General features: G+C 44.1%; 1 long non-coding RNA gene across 3 annotated transcripts; it reads left to right on the top strand.

Annotated features, from left to right (window-relative positions):
* The first annotated feature begins 1,095 nt into the window (after positions 1–1,095).
* LOC311581175 lies at positions 1,096–21,597 on the top strand. Of its 3 annotated transcripts, XR_014773680.1 has the most exons (6): positions 1,096–1,204; positions 4,294–4,408; positions 15,938–16,022; positions 17,783–17,822; positions 19,956–20,173; positions 20,372–21,597. It is a non-coding gene; the product is annotated as an uncharacterized lncRNA (long non-coding RNA). The 3 variants fall into 3 exon arrangements; XR_014773681.1 differs by lacking the exon at positions 17,783–17,822; XR_014773682.1 differs by lacking the exons at positions 1,096–1,204; positions 4,294–4,408; positions 15,938–16,022; positions 17,783–17,822 and adding an exon at positions 18,585–19,402.
* The last annotated feature ends 2,215 nt before the right edge of the window (positions 21,598–23,812 follow it).

The following is a 23,812-nucleotide window of genomic DNA, read 5'->3' on the forward strand; positions in this document are numbered from 1 at the left end:
GAAAACTCAAAACAAGCAGTGCAGTTCATAAGCTTGAATGACACACAGCTCAATGGTGTCACTTTACTTTAAATTGACTTTCAACTCTCCAAGTCAGCATATCTATCTATGTATCTATCTATGTATCTATCTATCTATGTATCTATCTATCTATCTATCTATCTATCTATCTATCTATCTTTCATCTATCTTCTGAAGCAACTGCAAGAGGTATTGGCAATATTGGTGAATGAAATTGATTCATAAAAGTTAAAATGTTTACAGTTCAGACATTCCTTTAATAAGCTCTTTGTAACAGAAATAACTCTGAAAACTAACACCAAAATAACTATATAAAGAACAGAATGTAATATATAAGAAAAACATTAACTATATTACTTTATAATATACATTTCAAAAAGTGGTACTTCATAAAATTCTCAATATTGGCATAGATTGCATGGATCTCTGTTTGGGATTAAACCACAGACCTGTTATAATCCAATTCTGTTACCAAGGAATGAACTTGATCTACTATTTGGGTTTCTAGTTATTCTTCCTAACATATAACAAACAGCAGTGGCCAACCATGGTGCTCTAATGCCACATTTGGAAGGTATTTCTGAAGCTTTCTCAGCATTATGATCCCAGGAACTCAGTACAAAGAATTACCAAGTGATCAGGGTAGGCAACAAGTCAGGCTGTGTTAGTCATTCTTTACTTTCTTTAGTCTTCCTCTTTCTATTTTAGGCAGCCTAGCACAGTGCAGTATAGTGCCAAGTAAAGAAGACGATTCCAAGAGAGTGCAATGGAGGAGCCTGGTTTGTGACTCTTCGCATTGTATATTTACATGTGATGTTAGATGTGGCAACTAAGGCCATAGAATTGTAGGGTTATGCAGGACATTTTCCTGTGTAAGATACAAAGGAAAGGAAAAAGGGTGGGTGAGCCAGAAAGCAGGGAGGTAACAGGAAGTAGGAAATGACATCAGATTCTGAGCTATAGGGAACTAGAAACAGAAAACAATGGTGTGTAGGAATGATTTAAGTTAGCACTGATGAGTGAACTTGCTAATTCCAGCAACCAATTGTGTGTGATCTTAAAATGATGAGTGAGCTTGCTAATTCCAGCAAGCAACTGTGTGTGATCTTAAAAAGAGACAGAAATGGAGGCTTGGGAAGAGGAAGAAGTGCCTGGGAAGAAGAATGAAGCATCCACTAGGCAGGTAGGTGTGGCCACGCTTGGGGACAGCCAGTGAGCATGTGCACTCAGAAACCTGGCTACAGAAGGGACACTGAGCTCATGCAGACATAAGGTTTGCTCAAGGTCAGTGGGAAACAGAGGAAGGCAGAAAAGGAAACAGAGGGAATTTGCCAGGGAATTCCAGGTGGCAAAGACATAGAAAGTGTGAGACAGGCTGAGTGAAGAAAATAAGACCACAAATGCATCACTCATTGCATTTGGCCCAGTTGAGGCCGCAGGTCATCACGGGATGAAGGCTTTGAGTATCTTTCTACTTCCCCCGCACAAGCTTCCTCCATCTCTCTCTTTCTATGATGTACCCAGTAGAGGAGCAATGCCACAACCACCTTAGGATGCTCCATCCTCGGGCTTCTCTGGCTGAGCACAGCGTTCTCCTTTCTTTAAGTGTTCTCCCTTGGCCAATGTGAAAACTAAGCACTAAAGCTACCCCTGCTCACCTATGACCCTTCACTGCTCTCCCCTGCTCACCTAGAACCCTTCACTGCTCTCCCCTGCTCACCTAGGACCCTTCACTGCTCTCCCCTGCTCACCTAGGACCCTTCACTGCTCTCCCCTGCTCACCTAGGACCCTTCACTGCTCTCCCCTGCTCACCTAGGACCCTTCACTGCTCTTCCCTGCTCACCAGGACCCTTCACTACTCTCCCCTGCTCACCTAGGACCCTTCACTGCTCTTCCCTGCTCACCAGGACCCTTCACTACTCTCCCCTGCTCACCTAGGACCCTTCACTGCTCTCCCCTGCTCACCAGGACCCTTCACTGCTCTCCCCTGCTCACCAGGACCCTTCACTGCTCTCCCCTGCTCACCTAGAACCCTTCACTGCTCTCCCCTGCTCACCTAGGACCCTTCACTGCTCTCCCCTGCTCACCTAGAACCCTTCACTGCTCTCCCCTGCTCACCTAGGACCCTTCACTGCTCTCCCCTGCTCACCTAGAACCCTTCACTGCTCTCCCCTGCTCACCTAGGACCCTTCACTGCTCTCCCCTGCTCACCTAGGACCCTTCACTGCTCTCCCCTGCTCACCTAGAACCCTTCACTGCTCTCCCCTGCTCACCTAGGACCCTTCACTGCTCTCCCCTGCTCACCTAGGACCCTTCACTGCTCTCCCCTGCTCACCTAGGACCCTTCACTGCTCTCCCCTGCTCACCTAGGACCCTTCACTGCTCTCCCCTGCTCACCTAGGACCCTTCACTGCTCTCCCCTGCTCACCTAGGACCCTTCACTGCTCTCCCCTGCTCACCTAGGACCCTTCACTGCTCTCCCCTGCTCACCTAGGACCCTTCACTGCTCTCCCCTGCTCACCTAGGACCCTTCACTGCTCTCCCCTGCTCACCTAGGACCCTTCACTGCTCTCCCCTGCTCACCTAGAACCCTTCACTGCTCTCCCCTGCTCACCTAGGACCCTTCACTGCTCTCCCCTGCTCACCTAGGACCCTTCACTGCTCTCCCCTGCTCACCTAGGACCCTTCACTGCTCTCCCCTGCTCACCTAGAACCCTTCACTGCTCTCCCCTGCTCACCTAGGACCCTTCACTGCTCTCCCCTGCTCACCAGGACCCTTCACTGCTCTCCCCTGCTCACCTAGGACCCTTCACTGCTCTCCCCTGCTCACCTAGGACCCTTCACTGCTCTCCCCTGCTCACCTAGGACCCTTCACTGCTCTCCCCTGCTCACCAGGACCCTTCACTGCTCTTCCTGCCTCCTCCTAGTTACCTCTCCTTTTTGCTGGCTTCCCCATGGCAGAAAGGGTAGGGCCAAGTATTATGCTTAATTTTTTCTCTCACTTTAGTTTGTTTTCCAACATTGTTTTAAACAGTAACATTTCCACACTGACATCTATAATGCTAATTTTTGAGGTCCTATTTCAGATGCCCACCTGAATTTTTCGCTCTGGTGTCTTAAATGTTTCAATCCAACAGTTCTGAAGCCACATTCAGATTAGCCTCCATGTGACTGCAGTGGGTGCAGCAGACCCTCCTCTCCGTTCCCTAGCTCACAGCATGCCCATCCTTTCTGTTGTTTAAAACCTAAAAACAGGCATCAATCTTACCATTCCATCTTTTCTCTGCCATCAACTTTCTCATAAAGTCTGGCTGCTTTTATTTACTGTGTCAGGTCCCCACTCTCTGCTACCACCATCTTAGTTCAAGAGTCTCTCGCTTAGCACCATCTTCATGGCAGTGATTTTATTTCATGGTATTGATTTATTTCATGGCAGTGATTTATTGTTTCAGACAATGCCCTCATGGCTGTTGGTGCATTTCCCACTGAACAGTGAGGTAGGAAGCCCATCTCTCGTCAATCTCAGGTGCTAGTTAGCAAGTGTGCTGTCCAACGAGCAGTAGTCCACGTGTCCTGTGAGCAAGGTCACTAAGGTAAGGCAGCCTTCCTGTGTGCGATGGACAACTGAGGGTGGGATCTATAACAACCCAGACATAGATAGGGCAACTTCTGACAACCCGGTGGCTTTAGCCTTTCAGTCACCTTGGCCCAGGGCCACACAGTGAGTGTCTCTATTACTATCTGTGAGAGAATCAGCCATTCACTCCCTGTTTTGATTCTTCTCAGGTAAAGCAACATGCCTTATGCAGGGTCCTACGTCATTCTTTCTTTTTCTATATTCCAGCCCTGAATGTCTGTCTAGAGGAGAGAAAGATTTCATCTTTAAGCTCAGCACAAATGGCCCCTCTAATCTTGTGATTTGGAGGCAGTTTGTAGGGCAACAACTATAGTTGTCACATGAATATGTCTTACCTTTACACGTTTTTAACTTGCTAGCATAAGCTCTCAACTTCAAACTTCTGCATCTGTCTCTGCTCTCAGTTAAGGAACCCAGGCTGGCCTTGAACTCACAGAGATCTGTCTGCTTCTGACAGCCAAGTGCTGGGATTAAAGTTGTGATCCACCACCACCTGGAAGATTCAGAATTCTTACTGTGTCCCTGAGGCCTGCAATGTGTGTCCACCCTGGTCTTGCAGCACCCACCGTTTGCTCAGTTCTTCAGAAACTCTGGATTTCTTTCAGTTCCCTGAACTCTGCTCTTTCTGCCACAGGGATCCTTTGTGTGCCACTGTTCTCATGGTCCCACGCTCACTGTTCCTGACAATCCGTCCACAGATCATCACAGACACGTCAGGGCTCCTCATAGAGAACGACCTTCACTACAAGGTCAGATTTCCTTGTCTTTCCTCTTGGGCCCCTGTCCATGTCCAGCATGGTGCTGTCACTCTTCCAGGAATTGTAAGTTTTTCTCTGAAGGCAGTAGCAAGACATAGGGACTTTGGATACAATGTTTGTACTGCCAACTGAGTGACAGCATATAAAGTGGATTCAATTAAGAATCAGGAATACATTTTTACATGTTGGGCGTTTGTATTACTTAGTGTTTTTCTGTAACACATATCTGAATAGTCATTTTCTAAGGGGGAAAGAGTATTATTTTGAGGTGTAACTATTTGGTGCTTTTGTTTTTGGCCTGTAGGAGGCAGCAAATGATGTTGGGGAGCACATAGTGTTAGGGAGCAAGATGGAGAAGACACTTAAGTCATGGTGGTTGGATGTTTCCTAGAGAGATATAACCAAGAGAAGGAATGTTATTACAAATGGGATGGGTTAGGTTGGCTTACACGATACAGGCTGAGTAGTCTCACCATGGCTGGCTGGCTGGGGAGGTGAGGTACGAAATAGCCTCTCAGCCTACAAACACGACCTAGAGGATGTCTAGAGACCCAGTGGTCTGTGGTCTCCATTGGAAGAAGCTGGCTTTATATGGCAGGAAAGATGGAAACAGAAACAGGTGGATGGGTTGAACAGTAAGGAGCAGAGGGGGCTCTCATCTCAGCCCTCTAAGTATCTGCTAGAAGACGCTGTCCATGTGAGGGAGGCTCTTCACCATTCAAGAAATACCATACCAGACACCAGATACAATTAAAGTCATAGCCAAGTCTACCCCATGTCAAGACCAGATAAAAAATACTGTAAAAATGTATTTACCTATTTATTTACTTTATGTACATATGCATCCACCTGAGTGCATACACGTATACCACAAATGTACAGGAAGGAGCACAAGGAAGGCAGAAGAGGCAACAGATGCCCAAAAACTGCATCCACAGACAGCACTGATTGACTGTGTGGGTGCTGGAAACTGAACTTTGTCCTCTGCACAGGCAGTAAGCACCTTGACCACTGAGCCATCTCTTCAGCCCTGTGGACTCTCATGGAAACCTTAGTCCTTCAGCAATCTTTAGCTTAGATATGATAAATATAGATTTATAACAGTTAATTACTGATACTATGTCAATTGATGTCACATTACATGATAAAGAAGTAGAGAAAAGAAAACACATATCTGTTTAATGCATGTTTATAAATTCATAAATAAAAAAATGGTGATCACAATCCTTTCACTAATTGGTCACGTGGCTTAGCTGGTATTTATGGCTATCTTCCTCTACTACCTAGTCTATATTTCTTCCATCCTCAGCCAGCTCCTCAGGGGCTCTTGGCAGTGTACCTGGACTAGTGACCCACAGTTCATTCCTGAGGGGTTTAAGCCATTTATTATCTTACCTGGATTGGGTTGTTGTAGTTCCCAATTGATCTGAATCACAGGACATGGCAAAATCCTGAAAAATTTGTTACACTCCAGGCACTTCTGTGAAGCAGTGGCCCAGATCCCCCCTGGTGGTCTGGACCAGTCACTCCTAAAAGCAACCACTCCTTTCTCAGTTGGTTGTCTCTTGGGCACCATGAGCCTGAAGTTGTCAGAGGATGTCTGAAGTCCTCACTTCTAGTTCAATAGAATATTTGGGGTACACCTGCAAAAGTTCACCATGTGGAATAAAATCATACAGGCAGCAAAGCACATACTAATGGGAACAGGATGGGAAAATGTTGCCCATGGGTCACTATGGATGGTGACGGGTTGTGTCTTTCTCATTTTCATTCCTGGCTGTAGGAGAAACTGTACCATATGCAGGATTCTGATGCAAAGTAGACAGAGCCTTTTGCAGAAGCTGTCCCAGCCTTGCAGGCTACTTTCACTTCTCACTGCTCTAACTACATAGTTAAAATACCATTTCAGCATTTCTTAAGACAATCCGCTCCAGGAAAATGGGAAAGATGGTGTTGATTCTGTGAATTTCTTTGTTTATCAAACAAGGTTTTTTTGTTTTGGGTTTTTGTTGTTGTTTTCAGGAGCAATGCTATATGGAATACTGAGATGGGAAATAAGTCAACCTGTTAAGTCCATGGATGGTTATTTTGGTTGAAGGATTACACAGAGGAGAGACAAAGCCACACCAAGAATAAGTGTATCAGTGAAGGCAAAAATTGCATTTCCTTGATGAACAGGGCCAAGTTACTTACTGTGATACCAGGTTCCTGGCTAGCCACCCTGGGAAATGGTGCCATGTTGGCCGCTCAATATTGGTCTCTGCTGTTGGCATGCCTGGCCTCAGCAACAGTCGTATCCTGGTCAGCCTTGGTGGGTGGAAGTCCGTGTTGTCAGTTCTAGGCATAACCTCCAACCCTGACACCATGGCTACTTTCCTGACAGCCCTATTGGTAAAGGACAGAGATGGCCATGGAAAGAGGTTGACCGTATTTATGTGAAACTCAGGTAACTTTATATCCTTTGGCCTTTTGGAGAGATCTCCCGTGTACAGTCCTCCAGATGTCTTTCTCATCTGTTTTCCAAGCTTTCTTCTAAGTCACTGACCACTGCTTACAGCTCGTGAATCAGTATAGAGTCAGACATCTGGCCATTTTCCTGGGAAACAAAGTAAGAAATCGGTTGTATGTCAGGGTCCCACAGTTCCGTAGGGGACATGTCTTCCATGACAACATGTCTGACATGTCTGTCTGTCTGCCTGCCTGCCTGTCTGTCCTCTCTCTCTCTCTCTCTCTCTCTCTCTCTCTCTCTCTCTCTCTCTCTCTCTCTCTCTCTCTCTCTCAGACACACACACACACACACACACCTTTTAAAAGGTTCCACTATCTCCTCATAATACTGGCAGCCAAATGTCGATCAAACCTTTAACAGAGGGATCACTGGGTGACTGTTGTTTAACAAAAGCAGGTTTTTTTTGTTTATTTCTTATTTGATTGGCATCTGTTTCCCATAGTAGGCAGTCAGCACCTCTAGGAAAGAGGCCATGGCTATTATTTTTGTTGTTTCTGGTAAGGTTCATGTTATACACACTGCGAGTGTATTTGTCAAAAGAGTTAAGAAGCCTTAGCAGCCAACTCAAGAGGACCTTAAAAGGACTTCTTAACTAGTGGGCCATATTCAGTAGCTCAAGGAAAGGGCAAGACAGAAAGATGAAGCAACTCTAAGTAATCCCCTCCTGAGGAAACTGCTGTGTTCCTGGAGACACAGCACAGACTTCAATACTTCTACAGGCTGGATGAGCTTCCAGTTTGTGATTTTCATTGTGGTGGACACTTCTGCTCTTTGCTTTGTCCTTCAAACCCCAACGAGGCAAGTATGGCTATAGTTCCTTATTTTTTTTTTCAAATGGGAGAACCGAGTCTTACGGAGACAGTATAACTAAACCAGTGTGCTCTAATTACTAAGTGACTGGGCATGATGTGAACCTTGGACTCTTATTGGCAAAAGCAGGATGGAAACATGGTGATGGTTCTGGTAGATGATGCTTTGGGAAGAGGAGAAGTCGGAAGGGAAGCAGGTCAGATCACATTTACAGGGCTTGCAATTGTTCCCATTGTACACAGTGGCAATGACTTAAGTAACCTTGAGAATATCATGATGAAAATTAACCCCTCACCATCCAGAGGAGAGTAACTGATATGGGATTGGACCCATTAGTGTAAACAGTTGGAAAACTGAGCATGGACACTCACAGGGTGCAGGTAATGCGGGACAAGGCAGAGCTCTCTCTGGCTCCATGCAGCTGTGTCAGCAAGCTTTCAGCCCGCTCAAGCTCTTGGGGCAGCCCTGTCAGGAAGCTTTCAGAGGACCATGACATCAGAGCTGTTCTACTAGACTGAGATTCGATTTAGGAGTCATAGTTTACTGGGTCTGAATGGCTAGTAATCCGAATTCTACGTCTGGTGTTTGGAATGTGGATTTACTGTGTTCCTGAGGTTAGTAGCAAGGGTGGGTCAGCACGCACCTTCCTGCACAGGATCGCAGGGTCCATCTTGGGACATACATTTGGTGAGATTCTAAAACTAGTTCCTTTAACTGCCCCCACCCTTGATCTGTGTGCACATAAACTCTGGAGGGCCTGTGGGGACCCTAGGGAGACCTGACTTCATCAAGGAAGAACCCTCAGACACTTCTGGTTTTCCCATGCACAGAGACAGTGCTCCTGACATGTAGGAAATGCTGTCCCTGCCCTCACTGATACTAGAGACCGAGATCTGTGGTGTGCACAGCTCCCCAGGTCCTGAGCCCCAAGTATGTGCCCCAGGCCAAGGAGGAAACAGCTGTGATTCCCAGTGGGCTGCATGGGCTGAGGCCCTGGGGCTGCACAGAGAGAAAGTTGTTTTGGCTCAGTGATTAGGGGCTGGGAAGTCTGAAGCCTCCTGTGGTTATTGGCTTTTGCAACCTATGAGATCTTTTCCTGGAAATGCTAGTACTGGACAGGCTTGAGGCAGAGTTGGGGAACATAAGATTTTCAGGAAGCATTTTCATACATGTGCTGACAGATCTCACTTGGCCTGGGAAGGCTCTGTTGAGAAATCCTGCTCTGAGAGTCCATCCCACCAATACCTCTCTTTTTTTTCTCCTTTATTAATTTATTCTTGTTACATCTCAATGGTTATCCCATCCCTTGTATCCTCCCATTCTTCCCTCCCTCCCATTTTCCCCTTATTCCCCTCCCCTATGACTGTTCCTGAGGGGGATTACCTCCCCCTGTATATGCTCATAGGGTATCAAGTCTCTTCTTGGTAACCTGCTGTCCTTCCTTTGAGTGCCACCAGGTCTCCCCCTCCAAGGGACATGGTCAAAGGTGAGGCATCAGAGTATGTGAGAAAGTAATATCCCACTCTCCACTCTACTGTGGAGAGTGTTCTGTCCATTGGGTAGATCTGGGTAGGGGTTTAAGGTTTACCGCCTGTATTGTCCTTGGCTGGTGCCTTAGTTTGAGCGGGTCCAATACCTCTCTTATCTAGAAAATGGATGTACAGGCAGAGCTATCCATGCTAGAGTGTGGATGTGAGTGGATTCTGAGAATACTACATGCCTAGATCCATTTGGACAGGGATGTACCTCAACGTCTGCGGGATGGTGAGGTTCCCGGGCCTTTTAGAGTCGAATCACACAGCAGAGGGAAGCACAGCTTGTTCTCTGTGAGGGATGAAGAACTGTTGCCCAACAGGAAGTTGGCTTTGATTCAAGCTCACCACCTACACTCACTTGTCAAAACACCAGCGTGAGTCGATGATTTAGACTTCTTTTCAAACGTGTTCTCGTCAGTGAGGTAGTAGCCAGACCTATGACCACACAATTCCAATTTTATAAAGTGTTCTTTGTACTGGAATGTCACTACATCTTTCTACACAACCCTGTCAGTGCCTCTGTCATATTTATATTGCAGGTCCAGGTTTGGAAAGATTACTTTACTCTGCTAAGTGGTGGAGCCAGGGACCCGAGCCCCAGTCATCTCCTTGTAGCACTAAGTGTTTTTGGTCCTTCCTGGTTTCCTAGGACTTTCTTCCTTACTTTGTAAAGCTTCTTCAGATCCATCCTTTTATCATCCTGCTCTAAGGACCACTATCTCTAATCCATCAGACACTTTCTCTTCCATGGAGAATATAATCTCGAGCATTTTCATGTACCCAGGTAGACTTGTAGTATATGTCTAAATTCACGTTGAGAAAGATTATTTTGTTTTTATTGGGGAAAAGTATGACTGAGAGCAATGGCAGCTGTTTTCATTAAAGTCGAAGATATGAGATAAGGGTTAGAAGAAGGGGGGCATGTGCTGCAGCTGGAGGGGTGAGAGTGGAGAAAGGGGGAGATAGCAGATATGGGCGGGGAGAGGAAAGGACGCAGTGGGACCTGAGGTGAGAGAGGCCCTGACCTGAAGGAGCTGTGGATGGAAACGCTCCACAGTGTGCAATGAGGCCCTGCAATCCCCACTCACACCCCAATGTCTAAGCACAGTGTGTGAGCTGAGGGATGCTCACCCATCACGGGCTCTGAGAGGAAGTAGCTCTGTCCTGTGCTGAGTGGGAAACACAGTGCGATGTCATAGGGAGAGGCACTCCCTGTCAGTAGCAGCTTTGAGCTTTTCCCTTGGAGCCTGCAGTATCAAAGCAAAGCCCTGTTGCTGGATAGGAGGAACTTCTTCCCTGAGATACAGTGCAGGTTAGCTCCCTAGGTCAACAGGCAGATCTCCACAGGACTAGATGATTGATTTGAAGGATCAGAAGTGCTTTGGTGAGTTAGGTTCAACAATGTCTTCACAGTGGTGGGCAGTGGGGAGCCTACAACAAACCCCGTGCTCATCTCTGATAGAAATGCCTCAGTCAGATTCGCTTTCAGAGCCTTTCAGGGCTGCAGAGATGCTTCAGAGGTTAAGGGCACTGGGTGCTCTTCCAGAAGATCCAGGTTCGATCCCTGGCATTCACATATTGGCTCACAACTGTCGGTCACTACAGTTCCAAGGGATTAGACATCCTCCTCTGAGCTCTGAGGGTTGCTGCACACAGGTGGTGTACATACATACTCTGGCACACATACACAATATATCAGCAAATTCAAAAATTTATAACACATGGCTATCCATTGGCAAATTTACCAGGCCAAAATATCTCTATCTTAAACTCTACTCATCAGTGTAATATGTCTGATTTTCATTCTTAACTAATTTGTCTAATACTTTTCCAAATAATGAATTAAAGCTACCCTTTCTTAAGAATTTCAATGTAAAAGGCTTAAAAAATATATATATAAACAGTGAGAATTTCACTTAAAATTATGAATCTAATAACACCTTTTTAAAAAGGAAGATTTGAAGGGGTTAGGGGTGGATGTTTCTTAATTTCTTTGTCATAAAACAAAGTACTTCTGGGATTGTGATATGGCTCACATGTTGCTTTTCCAGCAAAGGACCCAAGTTCAAATTCCATATGGTTCATAGCCATCTGTAACTCCACTTCCAAGAGGGATCCTATGCCTCTCTGGCCTCTGATGGCCCCTTCACATGTGCATATAAACTCATGCAGGTTCACACACATAAATAAAACCAAAATCAGTTAAAAAAGAAAACAATAAAATTTCTACTAAAAAACTTTACAAAGCACACATAGTAATTTCCTATTTTGATTATTTTAGCACATTGTTAGACATTAATAATTCCTTTAGAGTTCTATATAATGTCTTGGCTCTGACTGACCACTATATTTTGGGTATCCACAGATCTCCTGAACACCACATGATCTTAGGTCAAGATGCTAGCACACAGAACAAGTGAAATGAAGATGCAGAAGCCCTACCCGCCATGCAGCGTGTCTTAGGGAGTTAGAAGTCAAAGAATCAGAGCCTATAGAGTTTACCTGCGAAGGCTCCAAAGAAACCCAGTGCTCACAAAGGTACCCTGTGTGGTTCCTAAGGCACATGCACTCAGGAAGCTGAGGAAGGCAGATTTTGAGTTTGAGGACTGAAGTACAAGTGAAACTCATCAGCAACAAAGCAAAGCAAAACAAAATTAGATGATAACAAACCGTCGCACTAGTCGGAAAGGAAAATGAGACATTTTGGAGATGAGAAAGTGAGATGCCTATAAATCAATATTTTCATCTCCTGAGCCTCAGTCATTTCCTTTTTCCTTTCCTCTAGCACACATAGTGAGGAGGAAGCATCAAGCCATTCCCTGGGCAAACTGTATGTCACCTTGACAGTCTTGACCAGCAGCCTCAAGCCACTGTGTACACATGATGCCTTGTGCATTAGTCATGGTCCAAAGCTGTTGGCTTAAACAAGATCTCCATGTAATGCTGTTTTCTCAGGTACCAGTGCCTGGGTGGGCGAGCGCTTACTGAATGAAGGATGCAGCTGGACCATGAGGTTCCTGCCAGCTCACTGATGCTCATTCTTTGGAGTGTGGCCTTCACTGTGGTTGAGCTGGCCCAGCAAGGTCAGTGTGGTACCTTGTGCTGGAGGAGAATGTATTCAGCTCAAAATCTGATTCATGTGTAGTTTCCCAACCAGGACAGAGGGTTTGCTGAAATATGCCTGGGCAGAGGTACACATGTGCACTGGTCCCAACAAGGGAGCTTTCCTTTAAGATACCCATATGCATGCCAACCACAACCAACCCATTCTTCAATGTTTGTACCTTTTATCACACTGTGTTGCCTAGGTGCCTGTTGCCATGACGACAGGAAATACGGCTACTCCATGTCACTCCTTACACTTCAGGCTCATGACATGGAAAGCAAGAGGTGACTTGTTCATGGTTCTTTAGGAAAAGGAGTAAAATGTCATCATGGAAGACAGCCTAGCGATAAAGCAGGCATGAGGCCCTGAGGTAGCAACCTAGAGATGTGCATGTGGTGCTGCACATGTGCCATCCAGCACTGGAGAGCAGGAGAGGCAGATTTCTGTGCGCACTGGGCAGCCTGCCTAGCCTACTTTGCCAGTTCTAGGCCACAGAGCATTGTCTCAAAAACAAGGAGGGCAGTGGCCCAGGGATTAACATCTGAAGTTCACCTAGGGCCTCCATAGACATGCACACACACTCATGCCCACATACATACATGCACATACACATATGCCCACATATGCACATACACTCATGCCCACATATGCACATGCCCATACAAATATGCCCACATATGCACATGTACATACACTCATGCCCACATTCACACATGCACATACACACATGCCCACATATGCACATATATGCGTATATACACATACTCACATATGCACATACACACATGCCCACATATGCACATATATGCAAATACACACATGCATTTTTAATTTTTATTCATTTATTTTTCTTTTCCACATGCATTTTTTAAAATTAACAGTTTAAAGAGCATGTGGGGAGCAAATGGGCTGCTTAACTAATTAGCATGGATGTTCATATTTGCACTTTGCACATGGAGGTTTGGACAATCTGGGATGCAGATGCTGGCAATGGACAATGAGGATTAAAGTTCCACCAAACACTGGAGATGACATCTGTGGAATGCTCACTAAGGGTTAGAAGGTTTCCAGGGAAAGCTTTTCTAGTCCAGAAACAACAGACATTTGGAGCATGTTCTGAGTCACACATGCCATAGTTCTCATTCATGTCTATTTAAAACTCAGATTCATTAAGTTAAAGTGATGTCACCGAGGAAAAAGATTGTCCAGAAATAAGGGGCTGTGACCCCATCGCTCAAGAAGAAGAACCAGATTAACCAGAAGTTCCAGCCCGGAGTTCCTGGTGTTTATCCAGAACAGGAGCTGTCTGTTCACCCAGAACTCCTGGGGAATCATGAGGACCATAACCCTCACTGAGCCTGTCGTAAAAACCTCTTCTCCCTCCCCCTCCCCCTCTCCCTCTCTCTGTCTCTGTCTCTCTCTCCTCTCTGGCTCTGGGACATTTGGTCTTGAGTCACTTCTCAAGGCTGTGCTGGTTTTGTAGGGACTTATCCATGACTGTTGTTTGTTTTGGATGCTGGGAACCCACAGCAGAGTCTCACCCACGCAGCAAGCACCCTGCCACTGAGCGTCTCCCCAGACACAATGTGCTTGAAGTGTCAGCTGTGGGCTTGCTTCTTCTGTGTTCTAGATTCTGCCTTGACACAGTGATAATGGTCTGTGTTCTCACACTGGGGACTGGACCATCTGGACCACACTGGAGGTGACCATCATTTGCAGTCCACAGAACTGAAATAGACGTGTGTGTGTGTGTGTGTGTGTGTGTGTGTGTGTGTGTGTGTGTGTCACAGCAAGTGCTGACAGATTGATGGCACAAGCACATTTGATGGGATATATAGGTATAAACCGAACATTCCATTTTAGGAAATAGTAAATCCAGAGGAGAGGAGTGAAGGCCACCATCTTCCCCTTGTAGCTGGGCATTTCCAAGAGTTTGTGACTCTTGGCTTTTAAACATGCTGTACCGAGTCTCTGTACACGCATATGCACATGTGCTGTACACAGGTGTGTTGTATACATTAAGATCACAGCAGAAGGTATCTTTTAAAATATTTGCAAATCCTGTAGCTTTACTGAGACACAACTGACGTGAAAAAGTGAACATGTCTTAAGGAAGCTATTGTCACAATGATGAGACGGAACACACATCAAGCTGAGTGTTTCCACATACCTTTGTGAGACTCTTCCCTCCTGCGTTTCACCCCTACACTCGCCATTGTGCATCAGTCGGGATTTCCCAGAGCTTTCTATACTAGGAGCTGCGCTAGCGTGTTCTCTGCCTCATCTGGCTCTTTCATCCTCGTAGATATTTTGAAATTCACCCCCTGCCAGGTTGCATATGTCACTGTCATCTTTGCTGTTTGTGATCTTTGATAGTTTCTTTTGAACTCTTGTAGGACCTTAATAGTGTCACTGTCCCCCCTCTGCCATCGCTCATTTGAGTCTTCTTCTTTTTTCTGTTCAATCACCAGGACTGGATGGGGACCGATCACGTTTAGTGATCTCAAGGAGCCAGTTTGGGTGTCATTGGATTTCCTTCATTGTTGTTCTGTGTCCTCTTCCCTTTTTCCTGTGAGGATGGTATTTCCTCATTTACACTCTGTAGTCCCTTAGGTGGCAGCCAGGGTCCTCCCTGGCATCCATCCCTCTCTCGACCCCAGGCAGGCAGTGCTGGGCGTCCCCCTCTTCATTGCGTCGTGTCAGTGTTGATGCATGTAGAGAATGTGTTTTAATTTAATTCAAATGTTTCTTAATTTCTTCCTGACTTCTCCCAGCTGGGTATTGTTAAATGTCCTATTATTTAGTTTCTGAATGTTTTAATTTGTATAAACCTTTATGTTATTGATTTTGTACCTTAATTTGCCTATTGTCAAATGACATCCTTGGCAATTATTAGATGGAGAATTCTGTGTCTGTAACTGTTGATGTCAGTTGTGTGGCCTTGGGGGACAGTGTTTTTAAATTTTCTGTATCCTATCCACACCAATTTTCTATTTCATCTAACAATTGTTGAAAGATGAATGTTAAAATATCTGGCTGTGGTTCAAGATCCCTGTATCTTCCCTTGATTTTTCAAGTTCTTTTCTCCTGTTCCAACACTCTAAAATTAGAAACAAAATATATATGTCTTAGGTAGTTTGATCCTTGATCATTATTTGGTGACTCAAGATGTATATACATATGTGAGTGTGTCTATTATACCTTTAATTAATATATATAAATTAAACATATGGTATATTTAACTATATTATATTTCTTATATTATGTGTATTATACATTTATAACTTATAATTTATTTATATGTATATTATATATTTATAATTTATTATAATTTACAATATATTGTACTTAAGTTTGCAGTCTGAGCATATGGGAGAGTATGGCAGGTGGCAGGCAACATATAATAGGGTATTTCTTTCCGCTATTAAATGAGTTCGTTTCCATCAAATACATCGAACAGACATATGATAATATCATGCTTTATGTCTTCAGAGTGGGCCAGATAATCTTTGCAGAGTGGTGGAACAATCTCTAAGAGCAGAATCTTTCTCTGATAACAGAAACCCCAGTGCTGCCAACTTCCTGATGCCACAGATGTCACAAGGCCCACTGAGCAGGAGCAAGAGCTGAGCTTCTGATCTTGTGGTAAGCACAATAAAGTGGAAAGAAAGAAAGAAAGAAAGAAAGAAAGAAAGAAAGAAAGAAAGAAAGAAAGAAAGAAAGAGGAATCAAGCCACCCATCCTAGCAGGAACCCTGGCTTCTACATCTGTAGATCCACAGGAAACTCAGCTGTGTAGGGTGTAAGAGGGAGAAAGGAATGTGAAGATACAAGTGAGGGGATAACAATCTAAATGTAATCTGAATAAATTATTTAAAAATAAAAAAATAAACTACTAAGAAAGAAAAGATAAGAAAATCAGCTGTTGATTTACATAGTAACAAGGATTTCTTGCCACAACAAAGATTAATTTAAACTTTAGCAGCCTATTTGGTAAACATGAGCATCTAACGTGGGTCCCAGCAGTCTGGAGTTAGAGTGAAGTAGGTGGTGTTTCTGCCTTGGGGTTTATCTCTGAGGGTTTGAGTGGACCTGGAGAATTCACACTCGATGACTTGTGCGTCGGTCCAGCCACTCCACTGAGCCGCTCACGATGAGCTTCTTGGAGGGGGAGCAATTCCAGAGAAGAGAGCCTGGTTGGTGTCATATAATTGTCACCACCCAGGTTGGAGGAGGTCAGGCATTTCAGCTTGTATTGGCCAAATTGACCTGCCCTGCTGCAGTGTGTGTGGTGGTGGGTGGTGGTGGGTGGTGGGTGGTGGATGGTGGGTGGTGGTGGGTGGTGGTGGGTGGTGGTGGGTGGTGGTGGGTGGTGGTGGGTGGTGGCGGGTGGTGGTGGGTGGTGAGGACTGGAAGGAGTAAGCAGGAAAACTCACCTGGAACCATCTCTGAGGCATGCTGCCACACCTGTTAAAAAGCAGCTTTATAGTGTATCTATCTAAGAACAGGCAGAGAAAAGGATCTTGTTAAAATGTAAAAATATTTTTGCAAGTTTCACAGAAATCACTAAATCTAAAGAGGTCTATGTTTTCTTCACCTTCCTTCCTTTCTTTTCACTCCCCTCTCATCTTCTCTCTCAGAGACAGAGAATGTAAAAAAATTTTAAAAAATCACATTAAGGTTATTTTTTCCAAGTGCACAGATCCATTGACTGTGACTCCTGTCCCTCACACCCACAGGAAGTACCTATGATGACTCACTTTCTGTTTTTTTTAAATGGTGCATATCTTTAATCTCAGCACTCAGGAGAGTAGGCAGGGAGATCTCTGAGTTCAAGGCTAGATTGGTCTACAGAGTGAGTTTCAGCACAGCCAAGATAACGCAGAGAAACCCTGTCTAGGAAGACAAAAAAGAAGGTATTGTTTTTAATTTATATATGTACATATTATTAATTTATTCATATTACATCTCAATTGTTATCCTCTGTATCCTTCCATTCCTCCCTCCCTCCCGCTTTCCCCTTACTCCCCTCCCCTATGTCTATAACTGAGGGGACCTCCTCCCCCTGTATATGCTCATAGGGTATCAAGTCTCTTCTTGGTAACCTGCTATCCTTCCTCTGAGTGCCACCAGGCCTCCCCATCCAGGGCACATGGTCAAATATGGGACATCAGAGTACGTGTGAAAGTCAGTCCCCACTCTCCACTCAATGATGGAGAATGTCCTGTCCATCAGCTAGATCTGGGTAGGGGTTCAAAGTTTACTGCAAGTATTGTCCTTGGCTGGTGCCATAGTTTGAGCAGGACCCCAGGATCCAGATCTGCCCATCATAATGTTCTTCTTGTAGGTTTCTAGGACCCTCTGGATCCTTCTATTTCCCCATTCTCCTATGCTTCTCTCACCTAGAGTCCCAATAGGATGTCCTCCCCTCTGTCTCATTTTCCTGGTAAGTGAAGACTTTAATGGGACATACCCCTTGGGCTAGTGTCCAGATATAAGTAAGTATATACCATTTGACTCTGCTTCTGGGTTAAATCACTCATTATGATCATTTCTAGTTCAATCCATTGTTTTTAAATTACATGTATTATCTGTAGGCTGGGCTAGCAATCAATTAAGATACTGACACTTGTTATATTTTAAAATAGCCTTAGTTAACATGGGGAAAGGCAGATATCAATCCTCTAAACTACCTCCCATAGTGGGGTAGACATGGGATCCTTGCCTCAATCCTATACCATCTGCTTCCAATAACTTCTATTAAGTTAGCTCCCATCCATAATAATCCTAAATACTTGCTAATGTTCTTCATCTCGGCTGGATTCTCCATCCACTGCGCCTGCCATGTGCTTGTCCTCCAGCTAACCAATGGCAGCCTTCCTCTCTTCACTTCAGGTCTCTCTCCTTCTCCTGGTGGCGGTCCTTCTTCTTCCCAGAATTCCTCTCTCTCCTAACCCCACCTATCTCCTGTCCTGCCCAGGTGGGATGGCTTTTTATTAAGCAAAAGGTAGGTCAGACAGCAAGCAGTAATTAGCATCAAAATACATCAGGCCATCCCCCAACATCTCCCTTTTTCTGTCTAAATAAAAAAAGGCCATTTTTATATACAGTAGGTACAATTATGAGAAATTATAAAAACCAATAGGTAAGACTTACATACATATTTTTTAATCAATGTATTTGGCAACCTTGTAGAAAATATTATCTATTCAATCTTGGTAAATCTAAAGTTTTGAACCTAAATCAACATCCATTAAAGCTCAAATGCATCAACTTAAAAAGTATCTATCTAGATTCAAAAGTATCTTTTTAATTCTTAAACAACTAAGCTTAATTTTAAAATCAACTATCTGGTCTTCAACCCCATCAGAGACTTGAGAAGGAATAAGTTTAACTACCTGAGTAAAAGGGAACTACAGGTTAGCAGCTTCCAAAATGAAAAAAAAATGACAGAGACAGTTTACTGCCTGAACAGACACCCAAAACCCTATATAACGTTGGAGCATCATCTTCAGCCTTCTGGCCCAATATATTAAATTCAAACTGCAGAGCAAGCAGCTAACTTATCTTGCTAATCCCACTACATGGGAACAGTTCTGAGACATGTGCATCCTGCACACCTAATACCTATATAGTTTTAGAACTGTATAATGCTTGTGAGAAATTATATGTTTTCAGAATAAAAGAACCAGACATTAATACTGGATCAGACTTGACAGGATTCATTCCTCCAGCCTGCTGAGACACTGACTTCCTGCATCCTTCATGTTCCAGTCCCAAAAGCTTTGGTTGCTGTTCCTTATCAGAGGACAGCTTCAAAGAAGACTCCTGATCCAAATTGATCTAGCATTCCAGACTCTCCCACTCAGGACTAATTTTAAGCCTAGAATTTCTCAACATTTAGAGACTGGACCACAGTTTGTTTAACAATTTTTTAAATTTGGGCCCCCTACAGATATTCTCTGCCCTAAATCAGCTTGAAGAAACTTTAAGAAAAAGATGCCCTTTTCCCTTAAGGGGGGTTTGGTAGGTTTTTGGTTGCTTTCTTCGGCTATAGAAATATATATTGTCATTAAAAGGTATAGAGATAAGGGTTGTAAAGAAAGAAAGGGGAGTATAGAGATATGTATAAACGATAGGACAAAAAGTGGATTATTGATCAACTCCTCAATTGAAGCCTTGTTACTTGCAAATAGGGTTAATTTTAATTCATTGATATAGAATTTTATATGTTGATACAAAGTAGGTTTAATTTTGATACATTGAAATGGAATTCAAATCTGGTATTGTTCTCACACATTATATTTCTACTCTAGTATGAGGTATTGTATATATATAGTTCAATTAATACATAGTTTACTTCCAATAGTCTGATAGTGTTATTGTAGGCTGTTTAGGATAATTAAGTAATACAAGTGAATTGCTGATCAGTTCATAGTCATGTCAAGCATAAGAATATACATGCTAGGTTTAACAGATGATTCTACAAATAATTGTGGTAAAATAGTTAGATAAGGTCTTCAAAACCCTCAAAGACTTACAGAATATGGCATTTAAAATGTTTTTTGTTTGTTTTAAGGATTGTTTGAAAATAAGACAGGTTAACTCCTGGCAACACCCAGCCTCCATAAAGAAGAAGATGAGCATTGAAGAACCTCCTTGTGGAGATGGCTTTGAGTGTGGCCAAACAGTCACTGGACAAAAATATCTTTGTTTCTCCCACAGACAAAGTTTCTGCCTAAAAATGGGCAAGCTTGGGTGCGGGCAGAGTCGACGACCAGACTCTGCCAAGACAGGGTAAGCAAGTCCTCAGTGGTTGATGCTTCACAAATATGGTGACTCACTTTCAACAGCACTTTTCTGAACTTTGGAAAGGCAGGGGCAGGGGTGGGAGGAGGAAGGAAGGGTGGAACCCTAGACATTTCCCTGGCTGTAAGTTTTAACTCATTAAAGGTGGAAAAAGGAATCACTGCAGCCCAGCCTTTCCCTCTGCAGATCAAGAAGGAAAATGGGAAGTAACCATAGGCAGCTGCTCCATCCAAAGCAAGGACAGCCAGCTCAAGTCCTGAACCTGGAGAGATGCACCACTAGGGAGCTGTGACAGCTCCAAGTGAAGTTACTACTCTGTGTGCATAAAGTAAAGCTGAGATTTTATTCCTTCTTGAAGGTTCTAGGAGAAGGTGCCATCAACTGCTGGTTTTCAATGCACCCATCCTCCACCCCGCCACAAACCCACAGTTTATCTTTGCCTTTAGGACATTTTATCTTGAGACACTTTTTTCAGTCTGTGCTGTTGTGGGATTGTGTCCCTGACTGTTTTTGTCCTTGGGATGGTGTGTGTGTGTGTGCACGTGCATATGTGTGTGTGTGTACACGTGCGCGTGCGTGTGTGCGTGCATGTGGGTGTGTGCGTGTGCATGTGTGTATGTGTGTCTATCAGTGGATGCCAGATTACAGGGAACAAGCTCTTTTCTTCTACCATGTTGGTCCTGGGGATATGGCTGAGGTTGTCAGCTTGGGGATAACCACCTTCACGCATGAGCTATCTGACCATCTTCAGAAACACCTTTGATTATGTCTGTTTTCAACAAGGAGAGTTTGCTTTAAGAGGTACATTTCTGGGGAGGGGGTGTTAGGGTGTGACTGAGGGGAGAAGGGGCAGAGCTTCAATAAGCCTTTAAAGCGAATAACAAAAAAAGGGCTATAGTTCTTTATAGTGGATGGAAAATGAGGGTGTATCAGACTGGGTTGAGGCAAGACCTTCTGGCCCTAGGAGACTTTCCAAGGTAGCTCGGCTAGACGCTCCCTGTGAGGTGGATGTGACGTAGTGTAGCCAACAGTCTCTGAGATGCACACTTTTCAAAGCCTTTACAAATAGGCACATCCAAAGCCACACAGGGCTGCTTAGGCCTCCCAGACATTTTTTTTTCAGTATGACCTTTTTATTGCTGGCCCCGGAGGACCCCAACATTGGTCTCTCTGGGTCTGATGAGAACATAGAAACTACCACTACTCATTTAGATAGTACCAGAGACGTAAGCGTGAAGGACTGATAAAGACTTTTCTAAAGATAAAGAACCATGGCAGAGATGGGCCACGCTCTTAAACACTGTTCTTGTCATGCTCACATGACATCAATGGTATCAAGAGACTGAAGTTAGGGTAGAGCCATAGGCTGACCACATCAGTTCATGAAAAAAGTTTCCCTCATGAGGAAAGATTATCATATCATCTCTGTTGATCTGATGAACACCATGGCAGAGAGAAACCTGGGGAAGGAAGGGTTTATTTGATCTTACACTTCCCTGTCAAGTTCATCACTGAGGGAAGTCGGGACAGGCCCTCACTCAGGAACATGGAGGCAGGAAGTGAGGCAGGGGCCAGAAAGGAAGCAGCTTAAGGTCAAACTCTCCACATTTGTTCAGTCTGGGTTCTTATGCAATCCAAGGCGACCCTCTAGACAGGTGGTGCCACCCACAGAGGCCGGCTACTTCCACCTTAGTCACTAAATGAGAAGAAGCCAGAAGGCCTGTCCACAGGCCAGTGTGATGGAGGCATTTCTCATGTGAGGTTTCCTCTTCCCAGATTATTCTGGATTGTGTCAAATTCAAAACAAAACAAAAAAATCTCCTATCCAACACAACTATACTTTAGCAACAATCCACTCCAGTTTTTTAAAAAGTATTTTGATTATTGTAACTATGTTAGTTTGAACCCCAAATTTTCAGACTTATGACATGTTGTATCCCCTCTGCCAATTGTACAGTGTTGCATCCTGTGAGACCAATAATGTGCCCCATGCTTGTGCTTTGGTTTCTAGGAAAACTGTTTTGCATATCAGGCAGTGTGTGGTCCCTGCCTGTCTGCCTGTGTTTCCTCAATCTCTAGCAGTGGGGACTAAATGGTAGGTGACCCCATAATGTCACAGCCCACATGGAGCCTGTGCAGTAAGCAAGCAGCTGGGCTCTGCTGCCCTTCACTGGTATCTTTTCAGCTTTTCTCATGATGGCATAACTACAGAGCACATCTGGCTGAGATGGGGATAGCTAATTCTGTGACACAGGACAAAAGTAAAGGAGAGAGATCAAAACTCATGCTCCACCTTAAGCTTGTTAGGACTTGCTGGGCAGTGGTGGTGCACGCCTTTAATCCCAACACTTGGCAGGCAGAGGCAGGTAGATCCCTGTGAGTTTGAGCCAGCCTGGTCTACAAAGCGAGTCCAGGACAGCCAAGGCTACACAGAGAAACCTTGTCTCAAAAAAAACAAAAAAAAACAAAAAAACAAAACCCAAAAACCCAAAAAACAAAAAACAAAAAACAAAAACCCAGAAAAGACTTGACCAGATGTGACTTCTGCCGAGTTTTCAAGAGCTCTGCCTGCTCAAATAAGTCCTAAAGGTGTGTTTTTGTTTGTTTCATTTTGTTTTGGTTTTTTGAATGTCATTGTGTTATGCCTAAAATGTCAAGAGATGCCCCAAACTGACCACCCATGAGCCGAGTCCAAATGCAATGGCAAGGAAGTCTTTATTGCAGGTTCAAACCCAGGCCACCCCTCTCATGCACTGGCACAGGAGATGCAGGGAAATGGCCCCCAGTCTCACCTGAGAAGGTTTTTATAAGTTTTAGACAACGAAATGGGTTTTATGGTATATGACTGGATGACATTTGGGCAGAGAAGTACAAGCAGGGAGTTACAAGCCTTGGTGATTTGTGATTGGGTAATAGGTGTAGGGGCAAGTTGGCCTATACAAAATATTGGTTGAAGCAGTCATGGGGCATCAAGAACTTTAGCCTGGCCCCTCCTAATTGGCTGTTGTTATGTGCCAGACCATCTTCTGGTCAGCTTGACCAGCAGAGAGTATATTTGGATTTGCCCAAGGTGAGCTGATTGTGTTGCTAGGAAATATTTTTCTGTTTAGACTAGTTTGTGTTTTTTCTGGAATCTGAGTTCAGCCCTTGGCTGGGGTTAACACAAAATGGAGTTTCTTTTTTTAATGGAGTTTGTTTGGTCCTTATAGTTGTGCCAAATGAAATGTTCATGTTTGAGGCAAAAAAAAAACTTTACTATTTGTTAATATAGGTTAACTTATAAAGGCTATTTATAGCAAGAATACCCTTTGAGAAGTCAAAAATACCCCCAAATTACACAATAAGTAAGAGAGAAAAACAAAACAAAACAAAGCAAAACAAACAAAAAAACAACAGGTCATACTTAAAACTCACATTCTTTCTCCATATGGGGGGCTTTGGTTAATTACACATCCCTGTGGCTCAAAAGCTGCTAATGTTCAGAAAAACAATTGTATGGATAATTAAAGTCTGCACACTTGGTATTCTAGAAGGCTTAAGAGGAATCTATATAGTCTTAAGTACAAGAATCCATTTGGAAACAGATGGAAAGAGCCCAGTGATGGGAGCTTTGGATTCTGACTTTAC

Source organism: Acomys minous (assembly GCF_964271855.1).
Source record: "Acomys minous genome assembly, chromosome: 13".
NCBI lineage: Eukaryota > Metazoa > Chordata > Mammalia > Rodentia > Muridae > Acomys > Acomys minous.